Below are 12,895 nucleotides of genomic sequence, written 5' to 3'. Positions count from 1 at the left end.
CGCCAACATGGACTGAACTGCTTTCCTGTTGAGCCGTACATCTTCACAATTCCAAATCTCAGTTCAGTGAGTGTGTGAAGAAATTAGATTGTTCTGGAGAGTGTCGGCGATCAATGCCTATGGTGTCCTGCCTGGACAAATCTAGTGTCCCTTTGCCGCACCCACTCGGTCATTTAAGGTATCCTTCCTCAGGTAGGGTCCCCTGACTACCGGCAAGCGAGCGGGGTTGTCTGGATCTCCCTTTCTCAAAGGGCGATAGAGGCAGATTCTATTAATGAGTAATGATTCAACTATTCAAAACATATTTATTTTCAGATTTGCCTTCATCCAGGCAGCCACAAAACAAGAAACTCGAATAACCCAATTTAAAAAAAAAACACTAAAAACCGCTGCACAGAGAAAGAAAGAAAAAGAAACGTCATGCAAACAAGAGAAGCAAGCTAACAGCATCTCGAAACAGACTGGGTAACGGATTTGCTCCCGGAGCATCCGGAGTAGGCCGAAATCCTCGGACCCCAGTTTTCACATCAGCAGGACAGAAAAGCACAGCAGCCCGATCTGCTGAGATCCTTTTGATTCTGTTATTTATTCAAATACCTATACGGCACGAGATGTTAACCACACTTCTGGATACAATAAATTAACCCACCTAGGTGTGAGTCAACACATCGTAAAGTTCAAAATACCCTGTAATAGTGTCCTCCGATAATCTCGGCTGCAACTCAGCTGGTGTCCATTGTTCGAACCATTGATGTCTGTCCCAATGAACAACCCAGAGGCAAAGAGAGAGAGAGCGCGGAAGAGACACAGTGGAAGAGTAACTGAATGTGTAACAGCAGGGCCACTGAAACCGGACTCATTAAATAACGTAAAACACATTCACTGCTGACATGTCGTGAACGAGGCTTCCGGAAGGGTCCGAGCACAGAGACAATAACAGGACGGGGCAGGAGGTAGCAAGCACTGAATGACAGACAGAGTCACGGGCAGAGAGACACGCGAGGAAATAAATCACCAAACAGCAGCTCGCAAGGGGAACGATGTGACGTCAGCAAAGAATCGACAAATAAAAATAAAGGAAAAGAATGGGAAACGTCCACAACGGAGCAGCTCAGCACCACGTTCAGCCAACAGCAGAGTGGCGCAGCGGGAGCGCGCTGGGCCCATGGTCGTCCATTCGGTAGAAACCAGCTCCGATTTATCAAGTTTACCGCAGATTCGAGAATTGAAAACTTTGGACGCTCTGTAAACTAACTGGAGTGTTGAATGCATGGGATGTTTGCAAGGATTTTGCCAGAGATGGAGAGTTCCAGTATAAACCGAGGCTGGATAGACTGCGGGCGTTTCCATGGAGCGCTGGAGATGACGGAGGTCTTTGTAGGTCATATCAAATAAACGGGGGCCTTTCAGAATAGTAGGAAACTGTCCTGACGCGTGTAAACCGAGACAGCATGAGATGATGAACTTCATGCAGATGGCGGCTGGAAACTGGAACCCATGCCTGAGTGGCTAGTGAAGGCACGTATTCCAATAATATTAGAGAATTGACTGGACGAGCACCTGAATCATCAAGGCACTGAGGGCAGTGGCTGATAAGTGAGATTTTTATCTGGTGAGATTGGTACTTGACTCTCAGCATCGACGTGGCGGGCCGAAAGGCCTGTTTCAGGGTTGAATGATTCAGTGATTCTATATTACATTTGTTAATCGCATTAAAGGGTTTAATTTAATCGTGTATTGGAGAGAGGGATCGCTCAGGATATAAATAGACAGAGACAGTGGTGAGTGGACTGAGAACACTCAGTGTGAACACATCACCTGACATGTTTTGGTGTGTCCTAGTTTGTTGTGAGAATCTGGTTTATAGTGACAGCAGGAAGCTGCACTGGTCAGTTCATCGGGAAAATGTGAAAGACAGGAAATCCGCCCTTGATCCACTGGACAGCCCAGTGTGAATAATAATTTTACACTCTCTCTTCGATTTAAATAATTTGGGGAATTCGTACCCGAGTTGGCAGGTTAGGCCCCTCGGACTGTAGAAGTCCGCACGGATCGGGTTCTATGAGACGTTTACATCTGATAGTTTCGATGAAAGAATATTAGAAGTCGATTAACTACGATCATCGAAAATCGAACCTGCGTCAATTGCCTGGAAGACAGATATGTTCACCATTATATCACCATCGTTCGATCATTCTGCAGGAGACTCGTATCCTGCACCGTCTCCAGTGGTTTATGACTGTGGCTCGCACTGCTTTCTGAATCTGGTCACTCTGATGCAGTTCCTGTTATGTCAAGTTGTGGTCGTCATCCTCCCACAGACCGGAGGTAAGTGGGTAAAATCCCTTCCAAACTTGAAGAGCTGTACGTCGTTTCCTGCCTGTCGCATTACAAAACCGGAATAATATATATTCGGATACCACGACCAATTCCTCGTTAGTATAGTGGTTAGTATCCCCGCCTGTCACGCGGGAGACCGGGGTTCAATTCCCCGACGGAGAGATACAAATTTTACTGCATTCTTCAAGCTGAAAATTGTCTTAAAAAGACAAATAAAAGAGGACAAAGTATTCGGTGTTGAAGCGATCAGTCCATTGGACATCGGGGAGGTGAAATAGCTCGGGCTCTTGTGAGCTGATCCACCTCTTCAGGTCAGTGAATGCCGAATCAGCCTCGGAACCCCAACAAAAAGGTCTGGTAGGCGAGGTAAGTCGGTAAGGAGCGCCGCCACTCGACTGTAATCCCTGATAAAACGGCGATAACAGTTTGCAAACCACCAAAACGACTGAAGTTGATTGCGAGTCGTGGGTCTGGGCCATTCTTCCAACGCCCGGATCTTATCAGGAGCTGCCCTCACCTGCCCGCTCTCGATGAAGTAGCCCAGGAGATGACCGAAGGGACTTCGAACTCACATTTCTTGGCCTCCACAAATAACTTGCTCTCCCACAGTCTCTGGAGGACGAGACGGATAAGGTGAACGTGTTTCTGGGGGCTGCTAGAAAATATGAAGATGTCATCTAGGTAGAAGAACACGAAGCGTTTAATGAAGTCCCGCAGCACATCACTGATTCGGGCTTGAAAAACGGCGGGGCATTGGTGTGGCCAAATGCCATGACCAAGTACTCGATGTGGCTCAGACGTGTATTAAAGGCCGTCCTCTACTCGGCTCCCTCCCTCATCCTGACTAGATGGTGGGCGCGACGAAGGTCCAACTTCGAGGAGATGGTGGCTCCCTGAAATGGTTCAAATGTCGAGTTAATCAGGGATAGTTGGTACTTTAACTTTTATATTGTTCAGGCCTCGGTAATCAATACAGGCACGAACCGGCCCATCCTTCTCTACAAAGAAGAAACCGGCGCCTACCGGCGAGGATAAAGTTCGTATAATTCCCTCCGCGAGGGATGCACTAATATATTTCTCCATGGCCTCTCTCTCCGGTCGGGATAAGCTATAAAGACGACTGGTAGGTAACGAGGCCCTGGCCAGCAGGAAGATAGCGCAATCATACGGGCGGTGCGGGGGCAGGGAAAGAGCCCGTTGTTTGCTGAATACCTGTCCCAGGTTATGCTATTCTGCGGGGACTCCGGACAAGTCGAGTGTTTCCAGTACAGGCGGGGTGTGTTGTAATTAGCGGAACTGGGAAAGATTGAAAATCAGACAAGGGGATTAAGGCCCATTTGAGGAGGTAATAGCAAGATGGGGAATAGCCAGACGGGACTATGGCAATGGGTTAAACTTCAACTGCCACTTTTCAGCCATGTTTTGCATCCTATCGATGTCCCGATTTAAACTTTGACAGCCCTCCACACTATCCAAATGTCCCCAACAATGTCAGCAAATTTAGTAACGTATCCCTCCAATTTCTCATCCAAGTTAGTTATAAAAATCACGATGAGAAGGGGTCCCTGAAAAGAACTCTGAGGCAGATCGCTGGTCACTGATATCCAATCTGAATATGACCCGTCTACAACAATTTTTTGCTATCTGTGGGCAAGCCAATTCTGGGTCAACAAAGCAATGTCTCCTTGCAACCTATGTCTCCTTGCTTTCTTAGTCAGCCTTGCATGGAGTACCTTATCAAATGCCTTGCTGAAATCCATACAATTGCCAAGGTTGTTTTGCATAGTGAATAGTACCTGTGCTGTCTCCTCTGGTTCCGCACACACTTTTCCACTGTCACGCTTCATTGATCCTATTTTCTCACATCTTATCCTCTCGCCCTTCACAGACCTGTCGATTGCCTCAGGGTCTTCCTTAAACTGCTCGCCAAGGCTTTTTCATGGCCCCTTCTGGCTCTCCTAATTTAATTTCTTAAGCTCCTTCCTGCTAGCTTTATCATTTTATATATCTCTATCAATACCTAGTTTTTTGAACATTTCGTAAGCCTTTGTTTTCTTGACTATATTTTCATCATGTGTCCACCATGGTTCCTGTACCGTAGCATCTCTTTTCTGCCTCATTGGCACCTATCTATGCAGAAAGCCACGCAAATATCCCCTGAACATTCGCCACATTTCTGCCATACATTTCCCTGAGAACTCTGTTCCTTCCAAGTCTCTGCCTGATAGCTTCATATTTCCCTCGAACTCCAGTTAAATGCTTTTGTTACTTGTCTGTTCCTATTCCTCTCCAATGCTATGGTAAAGAAGATAAAATTGTAATCACTGCCTCAAAAATGCACTCCCACTGTCATGGTCTGGATCGGGGTCCCTTTAAAATTACTTTGTTTATGTTACGATCCGGACCGTTGACTCGCTGTTTCCCTTTGGTTCCCTGTTTTCCCGTATCCCTCGGGCTTGGTGATTGGAGGCAATTTACTCTCGGCTGAACCGGCAGTTTATAGTCTCCGGCTTTCAGCCGTTCGGTGCGACAGCGTTTGCAACGTCAGCAAAGGTACTGCGAGCCCATGTCATCTGGACGGAGAAAGCCTAGTCTCCTCCCGGAGCAAGTGCCAGCAAGCCGCCTTCCCTTGTCAGTACGGGTCAGTCAAAGTTAACCCGCTGTGGCGAGTCATGAGCTCGCCGCGGCTTGAAGCGTACTTGAGCCCAGTTATAGTTCTGTCCATTGTTGTGTGGTCTCCGCATCCCTGTCGTACGTCTAAAAGCGATCCCGGCCTTGTACCAAGGAATACTGGGTCACTGTGTCAAGAAGGGCCCCGACTCCGTCATGTGTCTACGGAGGATTCCCGGCTCAGTGTTTTATGTCCTGTGTCTGAGTCTGTCCCGTGAATAAGAAAGAATTCCTGGCCCTGGCGGCTCCAAGTCCCCGAGTCCTGGCCCTGGCGGCTCCAAGTCCCCGAGTCCTGGCCCTGGCGGTCCGTGATTCCGACTCCTAGCCCAGACCCTTATTCCCAGCCTTGTCTCAGGCCTGAGTCCTTGTCCAGTGCACTATTCCTGCTTCTGCTTTGCACCGAACAATAAACTTAATATAAGTTAACCTCACATGATGTGTTTGAGTCTTGCAGTTTGGTCCACCCTTGCTCACAGCACAGCCCACTGAGATACCTGACACCTGACCATGTTCATTTACCAACAGCAGATCAAGTGCAGCCACTCCTCTTGTAGGCTTATCTATATATTGTGACAGGTAACCTCCCTGAACACACTTAAACTCTACCCCATCTTAACACCTAGCACCAGGGATATGCCAATCAATATTGGGCAAATTAAAATCTCCCACCACGTCAACCATTATTTGTTACACCTTTCCAGAATTTGTCTCCCTATCTGCTCCTCGATGTCCCTGTTACTATTGGATGATCTATATATTAAAAAAAACACTCAGTAGAGATATTAACCCCTTCCTGTTCCTATTGTCCACCCACGGAGACTCAGTAGACAAGCCCTCCATCACTTCCTCCTTTTCTGCAGCCGTGATGCTGTCTCTGATCAGCAGTGCCTCGATCAGATCTCTTTGGCCTCCCTGCCTGTTCTTTCTGAAACATCTGAAGCCTGGCAGTCTAACAACTTAAGACAATAAGACCATAAGATATAAAATCGTAAGCATTGCTATTCGGTACATCGAGTCTGCTCTGCCATTCAATCATGGGCTGATCCAATTCTTCCTGTCATCCCCACTCCCCTGCTTTCACCCTATACCCTTTGATGCCCTGGCTAATCAAGAGCTTATCTATATCTGCCTTCAATACACCCACTGACTTGTCATCCACAGCCGCTGGTGGCAACAAATTCCACAGACGTACCACCCTCTGACTAAAGGAATCTCAGTTCTTAAAGGACACCTTCAATCCCGAAGTCGTGCCCTCTTGCCCTAGAATCGACTATTATGGAAAATTGGAAAATAACTTTGCTATATCTAATATCTTCAGGCCTGTTAACATTCAAGATGTTTCTATAAGATCCCATGCACCCCGTCCCCCTCTTCTGAACGCTGGGGAATATAAGCGCTTCCAGACGTTGCTCATACGGTAACCCTTTCATTCCTGGAATAATTTTCGTGAATCTTCTCTGAACCCTTTCCAATGCCAATATATTATTTCTCAAATAAGGAGCACAAAACTGCACATAATACCCCAAGTCTGGTCTCACGAGTGCCTTATAGATCCTCACCATCACATCCCTGCTCTTGTATTCCATACCTCTGGAAATGAATGGCAACATTGCATTCGCGTTCTTCACAACCAATTTAACCTGGAGGTTAACCTTTAGGTCATTCAGCACAAGGACTCCCAAGTCCCTTTGCATCTCTACATTTTGAATTCTCTACCGATCTAAATAATAGTCTGCCCGTTTATTTCTTCAAGTGCATGACCATACACTTTCCAACATTTTCCTTCATTTGCCACGATTTTGTCCATTCCCCTAAACTATCCAAGTGTCTCTGGAGGCTCTCTGTTTCCTCAACGTTACCCGTTCCTCCACCTCTTTTTGTATCATCGGCAAATTTAGCCACAAATCCATTTATTCCGTAGTATAACTCATTGAATTACGTCGTAAAAAGCAGTATTTCCAACACCGACCCCGGTGAAATTCCAATGGTAACCGACAGCGAACCAGAATAGGATCCCTTTATTCCCACTCTCTGTTTTATGCCGACCAGCCAATGCTACGCCCAATCAAGTAACTTCCCTCTAGTTCCATGGGCTCTTAGCTTGCTAAGCGCTTCATGTGTGGCACCTTATTAAAGGCCTTTTGGAAACCCAAGTACACCACGTCTACTACATCCCCGTTGTCCACCCTGCTTATAATTTCTTCAACGGATTGCAGTACGTTTGTCAGTCAGGATGTCCCTTTCAGGAAACCATACTGGCTTTGTCCTACCTTGTGATGTCGCTCCAGGTATTCAGTAAACTCATTCCTAACAATAGAGGCCAACAGCTTCCCAAGCACTGATGTCAGGATAACAGGTCTATAGATTCCTTCTTGATGACTCTCTGCCTTTTTCAATAGCGGAGTAACATTTGCAATTGTCCAGTCATCTCATACAATGCCAGAATCTATCGATTCTTGTATGATCATCGTTAATGCCTCTGCAATCTCTCCAGCTACTTCCTTCAGAACCCGAGGGTGCATTTGATCAGGTCCAGGAGATTCATCCACTCTCAGACATTAAATCTCCTGAGCACCTTTCTCTGTCGTAATTTTCACAGCAGAACTTCACTTCACTGACACCCTTGAATGACCGGTACACTTCCACTGTGAAGACTTATGCAAAATAAACATTCAGTTTCTCTGCAATCTCTGCATCTGTCATTACAGTATCTCCAGCGTCATTTTGTATTCGTCCTATATCTACCCTCGACTCTCTTTTACCCTTTATATTCCTAAAAATTGCTTTTAGTATCTTCTTTTTTTATTCGTCACCAGCTGCCTCGCGTTATTCCTTTTCCTTCCGAATGACCTCTTAGTTTCCCTTAGCAAGTTTTCAAAAGCTGCCCAATCCTCTATCCTCTACCTTCACGTCAGCTCTGGCTTCCTTGTATGCCCTCCTTGCTTTTACTTTGGCTTTGATTTCACTTGTCAGCCACGGTAGTGTCCGTCTTCCAACTGAAAATTCCTTCTTATTTGGAATATATCACTTCAAGCAGCATTGCTGCTCCTGAGCCGTACAAGTGTCTGTAATGTCCACAACATCATAGCTCCAAGTACTAATCCACGTTCTAAGCTCACTAGATTTGTTCAAGATACTCCTTGCATTAAAATAGACACATCTCGAAACATCGCTCTCAGCGCATCCCTTCTCTATCACCTACCTATCCTCTCTCTCACACAGTTTACAAGCTTTCTGTTCCAATGTGTGCGACGATTGGAAAGCGGACCTAACAGCAGGACACGGTCACGGACACGTAAGTAGCATTACCGGAAGTGTGTTTTTTATTAATAGTTGCCAGGACAAAATGGAAGAGTGGATTAGATGCTTACATGGACACGGAGCTGGGACTCGGAACCTGTTCAGGGAGCTGCGACAAGAAACTTGAACACGGAGCCATGACTAGAAACTTGGACACGGAACCGGGACTTAGAGTCGGATTTGGACACGGAGCCTGGACTTGGACTTGGACTGGAACACAGAGACTGGACCTGGACTTGCACTGGATCACAGAGCCTGGACTTGCAATTGGACAGGAACAATGAGCCTGGACTTGGACGTGGACTGGAACACGGATCCTGGACTTGGACGTGGACTGGAACACGGATCCTGGACTTGGACATGGACTGGAACACGGATCCTGGACTTGGACGTGGACTGGAACACAGGGCCTGGACTTGGGCTTGGACGGGCTCACAGAACCTGGACTTGGACTGGGAATGAAACACAGATCCTGGACTTGGACGTGGACAGGAACACAGATCCTGGACTTGGACCTGGACAACGAAGAGATAGAATACCCAACTCGGAGTAGCCGCAAATGGCCGGACCTCCTCAGCTAGATACGAGAAGCCGAAACCAAAGAACAACAGACAGTTCTAGTCTGGGCACGGAGTAGCTTATGAAGCAGCAAATGGCCGGCAATCACTCAGCTGGACACGAAGAGAGAGAATTCCCCACTCGGAGCAATGGCAAACGGTTGGACCCACCCGGCTGGAAACAATTCGGCAAAACCAAACGATGACTGTCCATTTGTATCTTGGTTCGTTAGCAAATCTCGGAGGAACCTGAAAACAACAGTATTCGCATCTTGATTTTTCATTTACTATTCCTTTCAATGTCATTGGTTCCACCATACCAGACCATGATGTATCCAGTCAGGATATTCTCTACTATACACCTACAGAAGTTTGTCTAAGTTTTACACAACATAGTAAATCTGCTGAAACTGGGGAATATTGGCTGTAAATGCCGGTAAATCGTTCCAGGATGCCAGGAAATTCTGCTCCTCAAAACTTCCACACTCAATGAATTCCAGTCAATATTGGGGAAATTATAGTCACACACTACTCTGTTGCTATTACATCTTTCCAATAGCCTGCATACATTTCTGTTACAGTTTTTCCTGCTGGCATTTTAAAAATAGTTGGAAATGGAAACACACAGCATCTCAAGATGCTACTTTATCAATTCTCCGTTATATCCTGAAAGATGCCCACTGGGAGGGAGGGGTTTGATAGAGTCAATGAATTGCAGTCCATTATTAGGCTTGTACGGGCATCTGTCCTTGAAGTGCTGGGATAGTACTAGAGTTTAACAGTGGAGTACTGGGTGTGTACATGTCCGTGCTCTCACTGCACAGTGCTGAGAGTTTTATTGGTCTGTATCGTGGAAGTGAATGTCTAGATATTGTGAAGTTCTTTGTCCCTGTAGTCCACTACTGACTGTTCTTGGACAGTCTCTTATGCAGGGCATTTTTATACCAAAGATTCAGCCTGGCTTTCCTCACCATGCTGAGCTGCAGCATTCTGTTCCTGCAAACATTTTTGGTTTCCACTTGTCTGCCTCCCTGCTGCGCAGTGCTGGAGCTAAAGCGGGCAGTGTCCGTGCAGTCCAGAGCTGGTTTGTGCATGTCAGTGTTCTTGCAGTTTTGCAGGTGGCCGGTGTACACAACGGGATGAGTGTGGTTTGTGTTCGGCTGTGAATTTACAGTACAATCTGGGTTTTTCATGTCTATATCCGTAGAACCAATGGGCTGGTGCTTGAAATCTGTGTTTCCAAAAAGCAGTGCTGGGGTTGTTGTGATGTCTGTTCTTCTATTCTGCCCTGCTCTGGATCAATAGTAATATATTTTCATAAATCTCTGTCCTTGTATTAGAGTCGTGTACTGCCCCGTCTCTCACTGACCAGTGTTGTGCTCTGGCAGCTCAGTGTGCTTGGAATGCAGTGCCAGTGTTCTTACAGAGTGCCTCATTATTACAGAAAGAAATACCTTGTACACACAGGTAAATTAGATGTTTCCTGGAAGCAAAACTGAGTGTTTCAGATCATTATTGGACACAGGATCATTGGGGGATGCCCTTGAACATTCAACCCATCAATTCTATACTATAGAGCATCAAGTCTATAGTTCAGCATTCCCACTGTCCCATTCCTAAATCTATTCCCACAGCTCAGCGGGTTATTTTTCCCGGAAGGACCTGTCCAGTTCCAATTCGAACAATTTAATTGGCTATTCCCATCACCCCTGCAGGCAGTGTGTCCCAGATGAGAACCACAGTCAGTGTAAAAATAAGAATTTCATTACCTGCTCCTTTGATTCTTTGTCCATTCTTCTCAAATCATTGAACAATTTACAGTGACCAGAGCAGCACAGGAACAGTCCCCTCAGCTCACTGTGTGTGTGTTGACCATGGTGTCAGTTCGATCTGTATGTTTGCCCGCATGTGGTCAGTGTCCTCCAGTGGACTAATTCCCCCAAAGTATTACCCACCTTAATACACTTTGAGAGACCCAAAAACACCTCCTCCTTAGGATCAACACGTCTGAGAATGTCACCATACCCGCTTCCCGATCTCGCTTTCCTCCAGGTCCTTCTCCTGAGTGAACATCGATGAATGCAGAGTATTCATTTTGTACCCCGCAGTACAAAAATCAAAATAATACGGATCATCCATTTAACAAACCGATCTCAGTTTTGGAGGGCACCACAGATCCGACAATGTCACACAACATGTTTTTTGTCTCTGTCTCTGTTTCCGTCTCGTCGTTTTCTCGTTCACTTTTAGTCATCCTGCATCTATTGTTCTTCCAAATTCGAGTACTGTTTTTATTATTTTACCAGTCTTCCCATTCTGTTGCACGATAACACATTTCTTTCCAATTATCTTTTGACCTTTGTCAAATTTAAGATGTGTATAAAAGACTACTGCATCAGAAACTCCAAACACAAAATGCTAGAGGAACTCAGCAGAATTCTTGTGTGTTCCCTTGGATTTCCAGCATCTGCAGATTTTCTCGTGTTTCTACATCAGCAACGTGGTCAATTGATCGTTTCCATCCCGACATTTTTCTCTATTGTATCTTTATTGACGAGGATGAAGCTGAATGACTCAGTGACAGATCAAAATGGGAAACTACAGAAAAAGAAGGTAGGATTAGAACAGCGTCGCTATCTTCGTCGAATACTGAATAAATAGACAACAAAATGAAATCCCTAAATGTAGCTGCTCCGTGACAAGATTCAGTCCTTGTAATTAAAGAGACCGGCCTATTTCCACCAGAGACACTACTGTATAATGCCACAGAATTTTCATGTAGACAGTATACGTACATCAGAGACAATGGTGTTGAATCAAATTGTTTGTTGTAGTAACTGTAACTGAGAAAGTTAGTGCGGAGTATAACCGTATCTCTGGAGACTAAGCCGCTGTATAAATCAGGGTTGATGTGAAGCATCAGCTCAGTGTCTACCGGAGCTGTGAATTCAGGAGCAACAGTAACCACAGATTCTCATGAAATGGTGTATCCAGTCATCTGGCGGATACGAAACATTTACTATCTTATTATTTCAGCCTTTGGAATACCCGGTAAGTCGCAGTGGCAGCTGCTGTTGGTGGGAAATAATGTTTATTCCCAGTGCTGTGATTGTTCCTTTCACTGCCACATTCTAGTCCCAGTATTCCACATTTCAGGTTTGGAATGGAAACACCGGGAATATGGATTGTGGGATCAGGATCTAAAATAAACGGCTACAGGAATTGAGGGATTCTGCCAACATCTGTGGAACTGGGTGGGTCAGGCAGCGTTCTACCAACGGTTTGTGATCGATAATGGGATGTTCGGGTTTCTGTATTTTTGGTCCTGTAGCAGCTGCACCGCATTTGCAAATATTGTGTTGAAACAGCCCGCGGTCATTCTACCAATTGATTGTCCGTATTTGTATATGAGCGATTGACTGAGTTCGGTGCGGTGCTCGATCCATCGACTGGCAGTAACGCGTTAGAAAATGTCAGGAGTTCCATGATGTGTCACGAGCCTGTTGTGGATTTTTAATAACTGTGCGCAATATCACTGAACATAAAGCAGTTGATGGACAACACAATAAACACGAAACCCCAAGCAGCTTGTACAGAACGAGAAAGCAGTTAACACACGTGTCTGGGGTCTATCCGAGGACAGTTCTGTGGAGAACTGTTTTAACTGTTTTATCACATATTCTGTTTTAGCCGAATTAGCGTTTCCAGCTTTTCCTGTTTTTGTTTCGTCCGTCGGCAGTTCTGTCGCTGACAGTGATCTCCATGATTGTCTAATGGAGGAATCCCGCCATCAGCGTCCGAACGAGACGCGGAAGGCACCGGTAGAAAATGTTCCATCCAGTATTGACTCTGAGGAGGTAGTTACTCATTTTTAGCTTTCCGCTGACATTTCACATTTCGGTCACAGTAAGTAATCCGCATTCAAATTATTTTACTATGTAAACTCCTTCCTTGTCTCCGCCAGATCTGTGCCCTCCCTCGACCCTCCCATGCTAAATCCAACAATTAAGTGGCAATATCACAGGATC

At 45.8% G+C, this 12,895-nt stretch overlaps 1 protein-coding gene and 1 non-coding gene across 2 annotated transcripts in view; both read left to right on the top strand.

Annotated features, from left to right (window-relative positions):
• The window catches only part of LOC140188855 (uncharacterized), a 631,689-nt gene that overhangs the window by 64,385 nt on the left and 554,409 nt on the right, over window positions 1–12,895 (top strand). The window lies entirely within an intron of this gene.
• Window positions 2,431–2,502, top strand: trnad-guc (transfer RNA aspartic acid (anticodon GUC)). The gene has a single exon. It is a non-coding gene; the product is annotated as a tRNA-Asp (tRNA).

Source organism: Mobula birostris, chromosome 28 (genome assembly GCF_030028105.1).
Source record: "Mobula birostris isolate sMobBir1 chromosome 28, sMobBir1.hap1, whole genome shotgun sequence".
Lineage (NCBI taxonomy): Eukaryota > Metazoa > Chordata > Chondrichthyes > Myliobatiformes > Myliobatidae > Mobula > Mobula birostris.
This window is presented reverse-complemented; position numbering and strand designations above follow the sequence as displayed.